Source organism: Armigeres subalbatus, chromosome 1 (genome assembly GCF_024139115.2).
Source record: "Armigeres subalbatus isolate Guangzhou_Male chromosome 1, GZ_Asu_2, whole genome shotgun sequence".
In the NCBI taxonomy this organism is placed as follows: Eukaryota; Metazoa; Arthropoda; class Insecta; order Diptera; family Culicidae; genus Armigeres; species Armigeres subalbatus.
Window position 1 is genome coordinate 284,531,336 of NC_085139.1, and position 11,343 is coordinate 284,542,678.

The 11,343-nt window shown below is 42.2% G+C and overlaps 1 long non-coding RNA gene across 1 annotated transcript; it reads left to right on the forward strand.

Moving 5' to 3' along the window:
• Positions 1–351: 351 nt before the first annotated feature.
• Positions 352–1,748, forward strand: LOC134215163 (uncharacterized). Its single transcript, XR_009980053.1, has 3 exons — positions 352–682; positions 809–1,303; positions 1,517–1,748. It is a non-coding gene; the product is annotated as an uncharacterized LOC134215163 (long non-coding RNA).
• Positions 1,749–11,343: the final 9,595 nt, after the last annotated feature.

Genomic DNA, 11,343 nt, shown 5'->3' on the forward strand with positions numbered 1-11,343 from the left:
AGACATTTAGCTGTGCGTCTATCTGGTGTCCGACAAGTACATATGAGCAGCTATGTTTGGAAGGAGGCAGATATTACTGCTGTACATAAAACTGGTAAGTTTTGCGCGAAGAACTAGTTTAACCCTTGTAAAGGCTCCTCCAAACCTATAGACGATTTCATCGCTGCGACGTTTCATTTAAGCTTCCATACCAACGGCGATAGAATTGCAGTCGCCAAGTGAAGAGCTGTTGCGTCGGTTGCGTCGCGTGCGTTTGGGGGAACCTTAATAACAATCGCAATACGGGATGGCGTATGCCGTAGACGGCGTGCGCTGGTCGCAAATCATAGGAATTTTCAAGCTCTAATTTTTAACTTAATTCATTTTCAGTTGCCAACATAGCAAGTCACTGTTCAAAGCTCGATCACCTTGCTGTTTGAAAACAACAACAAATCATCTTCCGGGGCAGCAAAGTTGGCTGGATTTGGCCAACCAGTGGCTCAGGCTTCGCTGTTCGGCCAGGCAAGCCCGGTGGTGGAATCGACACACCTAGAAGGTCCGAGCAACAACAGAAGTGGATTGGTTACCAGTCTGCCACAAGGAATGACCAGCAAAAGCCAATTTTACTGCTGTTAAATAGTAGGACTATCTTCAGAAGCAGCGGTAATCTACATTCGAATGGATTCTGGCGGATTGATCCTCAGTAAGTCTTTTATTTACAATGGTTTACGAATCAAATTATTTCGCAATTTAATTCGCTATAAACATTTTTTTTAAATCAGTTTGTTATATATGCAATTTACTTAATAAATTCTTCTTGGCGTTTCAGAGATGCTCAGATGCTCAGAGCCGGAGGACGGTCTATCGATTGGCAAAGTATCATGACAAGATACTTCAGACACACTAGCGTATACAACCGATCGGGCCAATTCCCTGTAGTTCACTTGCAGATAACCGAAATCAAGTCTTCGTGATTCGGATTCGGATGGTTCGGATCGCTCCGCCAAAAAAATTTCTCCCTTAAGGCTCGATCCAACATCTTGAGAGCTGGGTGTTGATTCCAGCGACCCTCATTTCAAATTGCCCAAAGGTTCCAAACCGGAGGATGAAATCTTCGCACAGAATCGAGTTTAGTTATGACGGCTGAACTGGATGCCCACAACTAAATTTAACATCAGAGAACTAGTCTAGCACCGATATTTGATGCCCCAAGCCCACCTGCGTTCGGTGCATCCGTTGCCGGCGCGATATCGACGGCTAGTGCCTTCGGAGCATAATCAATTTTGGTGCCGATCCTGGATCCGATCGTTGCCGCTATTTCAAGGTAAATTTTCCATATTGACACATTATTTTATTAAACACAAGCAGTGGCTGGTCTGCCATTGCCAGCGACCAGGCGCTAACGTTTATGCATAAACCGCAGCATGAAGTTACCCAATGGAATGAATGGATTCATTAATACGTTATACCATTCATTTAGATTTGCTTTCCACATGTTCATACGTTTTAATTTTTAAATTTTTCTTCTCTATTCCAGCGCGCTATTTATTAGATCTTCCAGCCTTTTCGGTGGAGTCAATTTAACACCGGCAGCATAAGTACATGAGATTCAAAGACGCATCATAGCAGGAAATCGCACACACTTTGGACCGCTCCGATTAAATATAATTTGCGCCATAACAAACAACTATCTACAAAACGCTGATTAGATTATTAAATTTATTTTAAATTTATATTTAATTTACAATATATTTTGTTTCACAATATATTTCATTAACAAGAAAAAATCTACATTTCTTGTGAGATACAAAAAAAGATTTTTATCATTACAAAATATCATCACACTTTGTAATATCAATTCAATATTACAAATTATAATGGTGTTTTGTAAAGAAGAAAACTTTTTTTTTGCATCCCACAAGAAATGTGATTTTTTTCTATGTTAATGAAATAAATTGTAAAACACTAAATTTTATTGTGTTTGTATAGTATTTTTGGAGTGAAAGTTATTCTAAACCCTATTGGAATTGAATGGTGAAACAATAAAAAAAAATAAGGAAAAACATTTAAAACACAATGTTTTCTATTGTTTCGGCCCTAGAAATCGTCCCATTGAAGAACCGTAAAATCAATTGTTTTGCTCTAAATTTTGTATGAAAAATTTTCAAATTTTTTATTGTAAAGATACATAACAACCCCTATTTTTTATTGTAAAAGTCCCATTTACCATTCGTTTTATCGTGCAAAACCATAAATTCTTATGCAATTGTATTGTCACATTTCCATTACGTTCAATGGTAACTAATATGTACTAAATGGTGACGTAACAGTAAAATTTATGATTTTTCAATGATATTTTTTATCCGGGAAACCAAAAATATTAGTGAAAAAAAAACTAGATATAAATATATACAAAAATATAGGAAATTATTACAAAAAAATATATAGTGTACTACCTAGAATATCCAAAAAAATATTTCAAAAATCTCATAAGCCAGAAATGTGTACTCCAGAAAAAAACAAAACTTAACATCTAGGGGAACAGACGGCTTTGGCAGGTTTTGTTCTATTATTGGCAGGGGGTTTTTGTCGACCGAATTTTATGAAATTTGGCCACAATATTCTTTGATATGCCAAATTTGAGCAAAATCAGTCATAAAAAACTCCCCTGACAATAATAGAACAAAACCTGCCAAAGCCGTCATCCCCCCTAATTCATAAGAACATATTCCGAAAAAAACCGTATTAATTTTAATATTACTTAGACTCCTCCATAAAAATTCAAATATTCTATAATTTATTCAAGCGTTCTTAGGTACGAACTGTAGTTGGGCGCCAGATATAGTCACACGAACAGAGCTGTTCGGGACCGGACATTAAATCCCGATATAATACGCTACTGTGTTTCAGCAAAATTGTTTTTATAAAAGCAAGAAGCTTATGCGCCACCTTGTTAAAGGACTTCCCGCTCGCGTTTTATTGTTGCCCGGTCTGAGACTCGCCGAAGTAAGCCCATTGAAAAGCCTTTAGAGAAAAGGTTCAAAAAACAATTCTACCGGCCCACTTTCCTAGCGTCCGACTTACCAGAATTCAGAAACCTGAGACGAACATCACTCTCTCGACCCTAACGCAACACCTCGAAGCTGAACTTTCCCATAAAAGTTTAAATTATCATCATCGGAAGTTTTGCCACTCTTACCCAGATGGCGACACCGGCCTGAAAGTGTGGGACTACTCATTCAATACCCAATTCATTAATCGGTTGCGTTCAGTTCAAGTAAATAGCTCGACGGAAGAATCACCAGTCAAGAGAATGCTGTGGGGGGTAGAAAGGGGATTACATAACTGACCACGAGATGATTTTACAATCCAGTTTTATTTGTTTTCTCTATTCCTCATTAGGCCTAGACTCGACCCTTTAAGGTTATCTGACGTTTAATCATCTTTCTCTTGCATGCGAACGTGAAGGATAGGATTTGTTTCCATACGGAAACGCTTCGGAAGCGTTTCCGTATGAAAACAAACCCTATCCCGTCTGTGCGCGTGCAAGAGAAAGATGATAAATGTCAGATAGCCTTCTATCTGCGTGCGTGCTCTATTCCCTGATATTACTTATTATCTATAGATCTGTCGTCATGTGCACATGGATTATTTTGTCGTTCGCTTTACTCACTTGTTCGCTGCATTCTATCGCCGGCGCGGCGGCATTGTTGGCCCGGTGAAGCGATCCTTTGTTCACCAGCTTGGCTTGGCGTCTATTGTTTGCCGACTGGGATAATCCACTTGCTATAGCGTGGGAACGCTATTGTTCACCGGCGTGGGAAAAAATCAGCGCCACGCGGCGATTAACTCACCTACCAGGGCAAAGATTCGGTTTTTGGCAACCGGCTTCCGATCACGTGGTGGTCGAAACGACTTATTCGGTCCTGTCGGTCGATTGGCGAGATGGTGTGGAAACGAGTTTTTGGCGATGGCTTGTTCGACGGTGGATCACTTACGGATGCTCGCTTTCTACGGAGAATGGGCGCGATGTTGACGGCGCAGCCCCTTCGGCCTCGGTTGGTTGCAGGCCGGCGATTTGCCTGACGGAATTCACTGCGATCGTTGGTGTACTGTAGATTAGACACATAAAGCCGACGAACGGCTGTTCGAACAAAAGGGTTAGAAGAGCACGCAACCTATCTTAGCACGACTTTAATACCTTTCTTAGCTAACACACTAGTACACTGGTACACTAGTCTCACACGATATTCGGCACGTGGAAAAGTGGCTAATCCTGCAAAACTCAAAGACTGTTACTTCACTGAGCTATCTACTATCTTTTAAAAACTCACTCTCGAATTAACGCGGATCACGGGAAAACTTTCAAAAATCTTTGAGCCCTCAGATTAAATAGCCCGGGAAATCGTCAACTTTTCGGCAATGAGTCCCGAGGCGGATTTCTTATTCGTCTTCTGGTTTTCGACTTCTCGCTCCCACCAGTATTCGCTAAGCCGGGCTTCCTTGTTCTTATCCCCCGTCCCCAAGGTTTTCCTCCGAACTTGATCTTCGGCTAATCCTCGATCGCGGGCATTCAATTTGTTCTCGCGAGAGGGTTAACGGCTAATAGTGGTTCAGGTGTCATGTAAACCGATGGCCTATGCGTAGGCGTGGTATGGAGCTTGAATCTAGCGCTATTCTTAAGTTTTATGCTGCTCTTGGCTATTCCATGTGAGATTGTGCAAACTATATTTTAAGATCATAAACATTTATTTAAATAATTTTATTTACAATTTTACTCAGTGTGTCGGCTACCGTTACATATCTTCCACATAACGTACATATTCACATATGAGTTTTCATAACATTGTAAATTAACGTCCAAGTCGGGTGGTTTAATCCCGGAAATAGGCAATTAACTTTGATTGAACTGATTTTTTTGTTTGTTTCCAATACAGCATGCATAAAATAGCTAACAATCATTTTTCTAGTGATATGTTGTTCATTTTCTAATCATTACGACACTCAGCGAACTGAACTATCGAAATTCATAACTGACGCCTTATGAATATTCGACTGATTATTCCATCAACAGTGCTTCTTATACGCAGTTTCCTTCTCGAATACCCAAGCGTCGATGGGCGTGTGGTATACATACCGGCCTCCCGATCCCGACGTCTATGGTTCGAACCCAGTCTGCCGCACTTCACTTTTTTTTAAAATGAAAATCATCATTCATAAGGCAACATATTGAAATTCATACCGATTCCTTGTGGCAAATTTCCATAAGGCGTTTTATTGAACATCGTACGTCAATTTTCCTCAGTGGAGGTATAGATAATGAAAACCACAATTTTCAAGAAAACCTTGATTTCAGCGTTCTCGTAAAAGCCCAAATATACGCAAGCAAATTACTCACTAAAATGTAATACTAGGATTATATGTCAATCTCCCATTTACAGATGAGGGACATTTGGGGACACTAGGTTTGCGGGACCATTTTATAGCAAAGAATTATGCTAATTAAAGTTTTTATTCTAACTATAACTAACTTATATTCTAACGCCAACTTTTTGATATTAATCTTTGCGTGTAAAATAAACCAAACAATCAAAAACTTTAAGTTCTATGCTTTGAAATGGTATATAAAACTTTATATTTGGAGAAAAATTGACTTCCTAACATACAAACCAAAGTAAGGAATGATTTTTCAGTTTCACTAACTTTTTCCACTTCGCCACCCTATATCTTTTGACTGAATAAACACAGCGCTTCAATATTTTCCGATTCTCTTATCTAGAGTATAAACTTTCATATGGTATATAAATTAGACAAATTGGAGATATGGTATATAAATTTTTAATGGCCACGCTTTTCCCCATAGTGCGGTGGTGACGCACTGGCTAGAACGCTGCACTGGGTCATTACCAAGATTTGGGTGGAGGAAGTTTTGCCGCAGGAATGGATGGAAGGTGTCGTGTGTCCCATCTACACAAAGGGCGATTAGCTGAATTGTAGCAACTACCGCGCAATCACATTGCTGAACGCCGCCTACAAGGTACTCTCCTAAATTTTATGCCGCCGACTAACACCAATTGCAAGAGAGTTCGTGGGACAGTACCAGGCGGGTTTTATGGGCGAGCGCTCCGATACGGACCAGGTGTTCGCCATTCGGAAAGTACTAAAGAAATGCCGCGAATACAACGTGCCCACACATCATTTATTCATCGACTTCAAAGCCGCATATGATACAATCGATCGGGAGCAGCTATGGCAGCTGATGCACGAACACGGATTTCCGGATAAACTGACACGGTTGATCAAAGCGACGATGGATCGGGTGATGTGCGTGATTCGAGTTTCATTTCAGGGGCATTCTCGAGTCCCTTCGAAACGCACAGAGGGTTACGGCAAGGTGATGATCTTTCGTATCTGCTATTCAACATCGCTTTGAAGGGGGTAATACGAAGAGCAGGGATTAACACGACTGGTACAATTTTCAATAAGTCCGTTCAGCTATTTGGATTCGCCGGCGACATAGATATTATGGCACATAACTGAGAAGATGAAGGAAGCCTACATCAGACTGAAGAGGGAAGCCAAGCGGATCGGACTAGTCATCAACACGTCGAAAACGAAGTACGTGATAGGAAGGGGTTCAAGAGAAGACAATGTGAGCCACCCACCTAGAGTTTGCATCGGTGGTGACGAAATCAAAGTGGTAGAAGAATTTGTGTACTGATACCAGCAGAGAAATTCGGAGACGCATAGTGGCTGGAAATCGTACGTACTTTGGACTCCGCAAAACACTCCGATCGAATAGAGTTCCCCGCCGTACCAAACTGACAATCTACAAAACGCTCATTAGACCGGTAGTCGTCTACGGACACGAGACCTGGACGATGCTCGTGGAGGACCAACGCGCACTTGGAGTTTTCGAAAGTGCTGCGTACCATCCTCGGTGGGGTGCAGATGGCGGACGGTACGTGGAGGAGGCGAATGAAGCACGAGTTGCTTGAGCTGCTGGGAGAACCATCCATCGTTCACTCCGCGAAAATCGGACGACTGCGGTGGGCCGGGCACGTAGCCAGATTCTCGACAACGATCCGACGGACACAAGAAGGCAAGGTGCGCAGCGGGCAAGGTGGATCAATCAGGTGGAAGATGACTTGCGGACCCTCCGTAGACTGCGTGGCTGTGTAGCCATGTAGGGGCTGTCCACAAAGTACGTCACGCCTCTGGGGGAGGGGGTTCAGAGCAGCGTGACGATCCATACAAAATTTTAGAGGTTTATTACAAAAGTGTGACGAAGGGGAGGGGGTCGAAAATCACCGATTTTTGCGTGACGTACTTTATGGATCTTCCCGTATAGCCATGAACCGAGCCGAATGGAGAAGACTCTTATATTGTCTATCCGGAATAAAGTTAGAACGCTTGTTATACCGAAGTTGGATTTTTCTCCAGATACCAACTTCGGAAGTAGTGCGCTGGATTCGCCTAAAGATGCGCTAAACAACGCATCAATTAGTTTGTTAGTCCCGACTTCCGAATTCTAAGTTGGTGCTACGCCGACAATATACCGCATAGGCCACTTCGGCCTAAGTCTGAATAAATAAAATTAATAAGGCGAAATATATGTTATTATTGAACGCTATTGAGTTTCGCTCAGATCAATGACCGATTTAGTTAGTTCTGGATTAATCAATATCGAGGTCTCTGGAAATGCAACCAACGTTACGATAGTTACAAACCATGTCACAATTGCTATTCAATCCGACGAGCGCCTTATAAATAGGCAGCATGAAGTACAGTGCGTTATCATTCGTTGAGTTGTCACTCAATCCATGGAATCCGTTTTCGGGTAGGCAATTATTTTGTCACTTTCACGGTAAATCGCTGTGGGAAGCTGAGTAGTTTTATCTCGTTTCAAATACTGGAGTCTGTAAAAAAAATCTTTAGAACTAAGGAAGGGTCAAAATCTCACTGTAGGTGAATTAATCTGGGTTTTTACTGGTACGACTACTCTTAGCCCTCGAGGAATCTTCTCCGATACCCAGAAGGGGAATCGGTTAAGCCCTCATACTGCTGGTCTGACCAACGGCAACCCGAGCAGGAGCGACGACCTCGATAACAGAAATTGGTATGATTTAGCCTTGCATAAAGAGGTAAAATACCAAAAACTTATATGCAGAATACTTGAGGCATACCATGCTTAGGTATTTCAATACCAAACGAATAATAATTGGTTATGCATTTGATATTGAAATTCAATTTAATAACTGAGTTTGTTATGGCTTAAGTATTGTGCATATTAGTTTTTGGTATTATTCCTTTGGTATTTTACCTCTTATGCAGGGCTAGTTCATAACAGAGTGTGGTACCAATAACAGAATTAAGTATTATCTCTATCTATTGAACGGCTACTCAGTCTTACAATTTTCACAACGAGTTTATTATTTACCCGACGTTTCGACACGGGAATTGTGTCTTTTTCAAGGGGAAAACGACAAACAACAGAAATATTTTCCCCTTGAAAAAGACATAATTCCCGAGTTGAAACTTCGGGTAAATAATAAACTCGTTGTGAAAATTGTAAGACTGAGTAGCTGTTCAATAAATAGTATTAAACCTACAGTCGATCCATCACCGGTAAATTAAGTATTATTCAGCCAACTTCTCCTGCTCGGGAATCAGCGAGGTGGGCTCAAAAGGCCTCGTTTGGTATTCGAGTCCCAGGGTTGTTTTTCGAGGATGTGTGTGTGGGGTGGGAGATGTGTTAAGTATGGGTTGGGGTTATTCTTAAAACATATTAATTTACTCACTCGCAGTGTCTTACAGAAGCTCGCGTCGAACAAGAATGGTCGCAGTCGTCACTGCGGGGATGCGAGCTGCCGAGCGTTTGACGAGGGCGGCGGGTGGCTTCATGGACGTGTACGGAGCGGGCAAAACGGTGGCGAGACGGCGACACGGTGCACAGCGAACAGGTGATAAAGAAGGTACAACTTATCGGGGATTTCCGGTATCGGGCGATCGAACAGCTTGGCGGCGGAGCTTTCAATGGCTTCTTCTTGATCGAGCAAACGTTCGGTGGCGTAGCAGCAGTCGAGAAATACAGGTTCCCGTCGACCATGCCGGAGCGGCGTGGGGGCGTAAAAAGCAGGATGGCTTCGCCTTGCTGGTGACGGACTCACGATGGTCAAACCGCGAGTGGTTGTTGCACAAAGTAGAGCGGCAGAGTGGAATTGACTCCAAGATGGCTTCGCTTCGGTGGTGGTGGCTGAGCGGCGGCGACTTCGCGATAGAGAGAGGCACGAGAAGAGCACAATACCGACTAACGTAGCTCACGACACCTCGGCGTGGTTGCGTTGGGTCCAAGGGTCCCGGATCACGAAACCTCTCAAAAATACACTTTTGGCCCTTCGGCTAGCCACTTGTGCCTAACTAGCCACTTAACCTAACTATTCCGATCAAGATTACTTTTAATACTTTCGATCCTTCTCGTTCGGCGGTTGAGATACAAGTCCCCACACGTTTTCTCTGTTCCCGTCCCGGAGGTTCGCTCCCTTTCATTCTGCCCCACGTCCACCCGGAAGGGCCTTGGAAAGGCTTATCCGCTATTCTTTCCGCTGACGTTCTGTCACATCACACCACGGTTATCGCTACCATTAACTAATCTGGTTCTGTCATATCGCCCACCTTGGTAGCACCGTACCGAGTAATAGGGTTCTAAAACCTTCACCCGCTCCAAAAACCACAACAAGGCGGTGAAAATCGCTAAATATTTGTATTGTTTTTCTCTCTACTAAATTATACAATTTTGTAACCATTTGTCGGTTACAGTGCCTGGTACTGGAAATTTGGTTGCATCAGTACCCACTAAGCTGCGGAGGACGACGGAGGTCCTTCGTAGCTTAGTAGGGAAAGCACCTGTCTAGCGTACTGGTTTCGTGGGATCAAACCCCACCAAAGGGAGCGGTTACCCTCCAATACCTTTTCCGAACTAAATCTATCACATGTTATGCGTTTGCATAATCGAGTTTCAGACATAGTAATAAAAGATTACTTTTTTTGCAGTTCCTCTAGATGGATGAGGTTATTAAGAGTGTTTTGTATTTATTGGACAATTTTATTCTACCATTGAACAATTAGATAAGATTTATTACTTTATTTCTGAGTGTTCTGCACCCTCCCACTAGGAATTTGACCTACATAGTAAAGAGGCGTCGAAGAGGGCACACACTATCGGTATCGAACATACATTGCAAGCCACGCAGCTGGAATTGAAATTTAGATTAGTTTCCAGCCGGCAGAGAGGGTAGCCCCAAGTTTTCGTAGAATGACTAATACAAGGTCTATCGCATCATTATCCCATATGGCGAGCCGGCCATCATCCGGAAGGAAGCACCACCGACAGGTCAAATGGGAAATATATGTTAGTTATCGTGTGCCGCGCTGGCATGTCACAAGCGACGACGAATATGCTGCGTGACACGTGACAGGCAGTATCATGACGTGGAAATGAAAATGCAAATAATATGTTATCCGTCGATTGTTCTGAGAGGGGGTTTGAAGCTTTTGTAGCTTGTTTTATTCCCAATTTGAATATTTATCAGGGGTATCGATTAATCTATTATTGACGAAAACTTGGATACGGGCATTTCTAAAAATCAATCATAATAGTTCAATTACTATACAATTAAGGAGATTTGTTTGCAGCTGAATTCCCGACAACTCCGCCGTTTTACAACAAAATGTACAAACTGTTGGTGTCTGTAGGGTTTAATAGAAATATCGTTTGATTGGCCCTACTGTAAATAAACTTCAAACTTGTACAAACCCTCCCTACGTATAGCAGTCGATGAGCAAAAACCAGCACTCGAAACACAAATTAAAAACCTAAACTTCAAGTCTCCTATGATGATTGAGTGCCATTGAATTTCCGTTGGTACAAACCAAACATGTGGTGAAGCCACCGAGCAAGGAAGTACTTGATTAGGACACTTGTGCAATTCAGAAGCATTTACCTTTATCGAAACTTTCATCGTTAAAAACGGATTCTGACTCTGCCCATATATCTAGGTAATTGTCGATTGTTATGGTTGTTAAGTGGCGACGTCTTGTCTGATGAGTTATATGATTTGGAAGGCATGTCAATGACAGAAACAATCGACACACAGTGAGGGCCAAACCTTGCTAAACTATCTACAAATGCTCAATCAATGAAGAAATGACTGTCTGTTTTCCGAATAAGAAACAGAACAATCGTATTGTACTAAAAGAACATTGCCTGAAATGTCGACCAACACTGCTTCATGGCGCAGCTAGCATCGAACGCAAAAGCAAACTAACAAACTTTCAAGTGATTACCTTCTAATTGATGGAGTT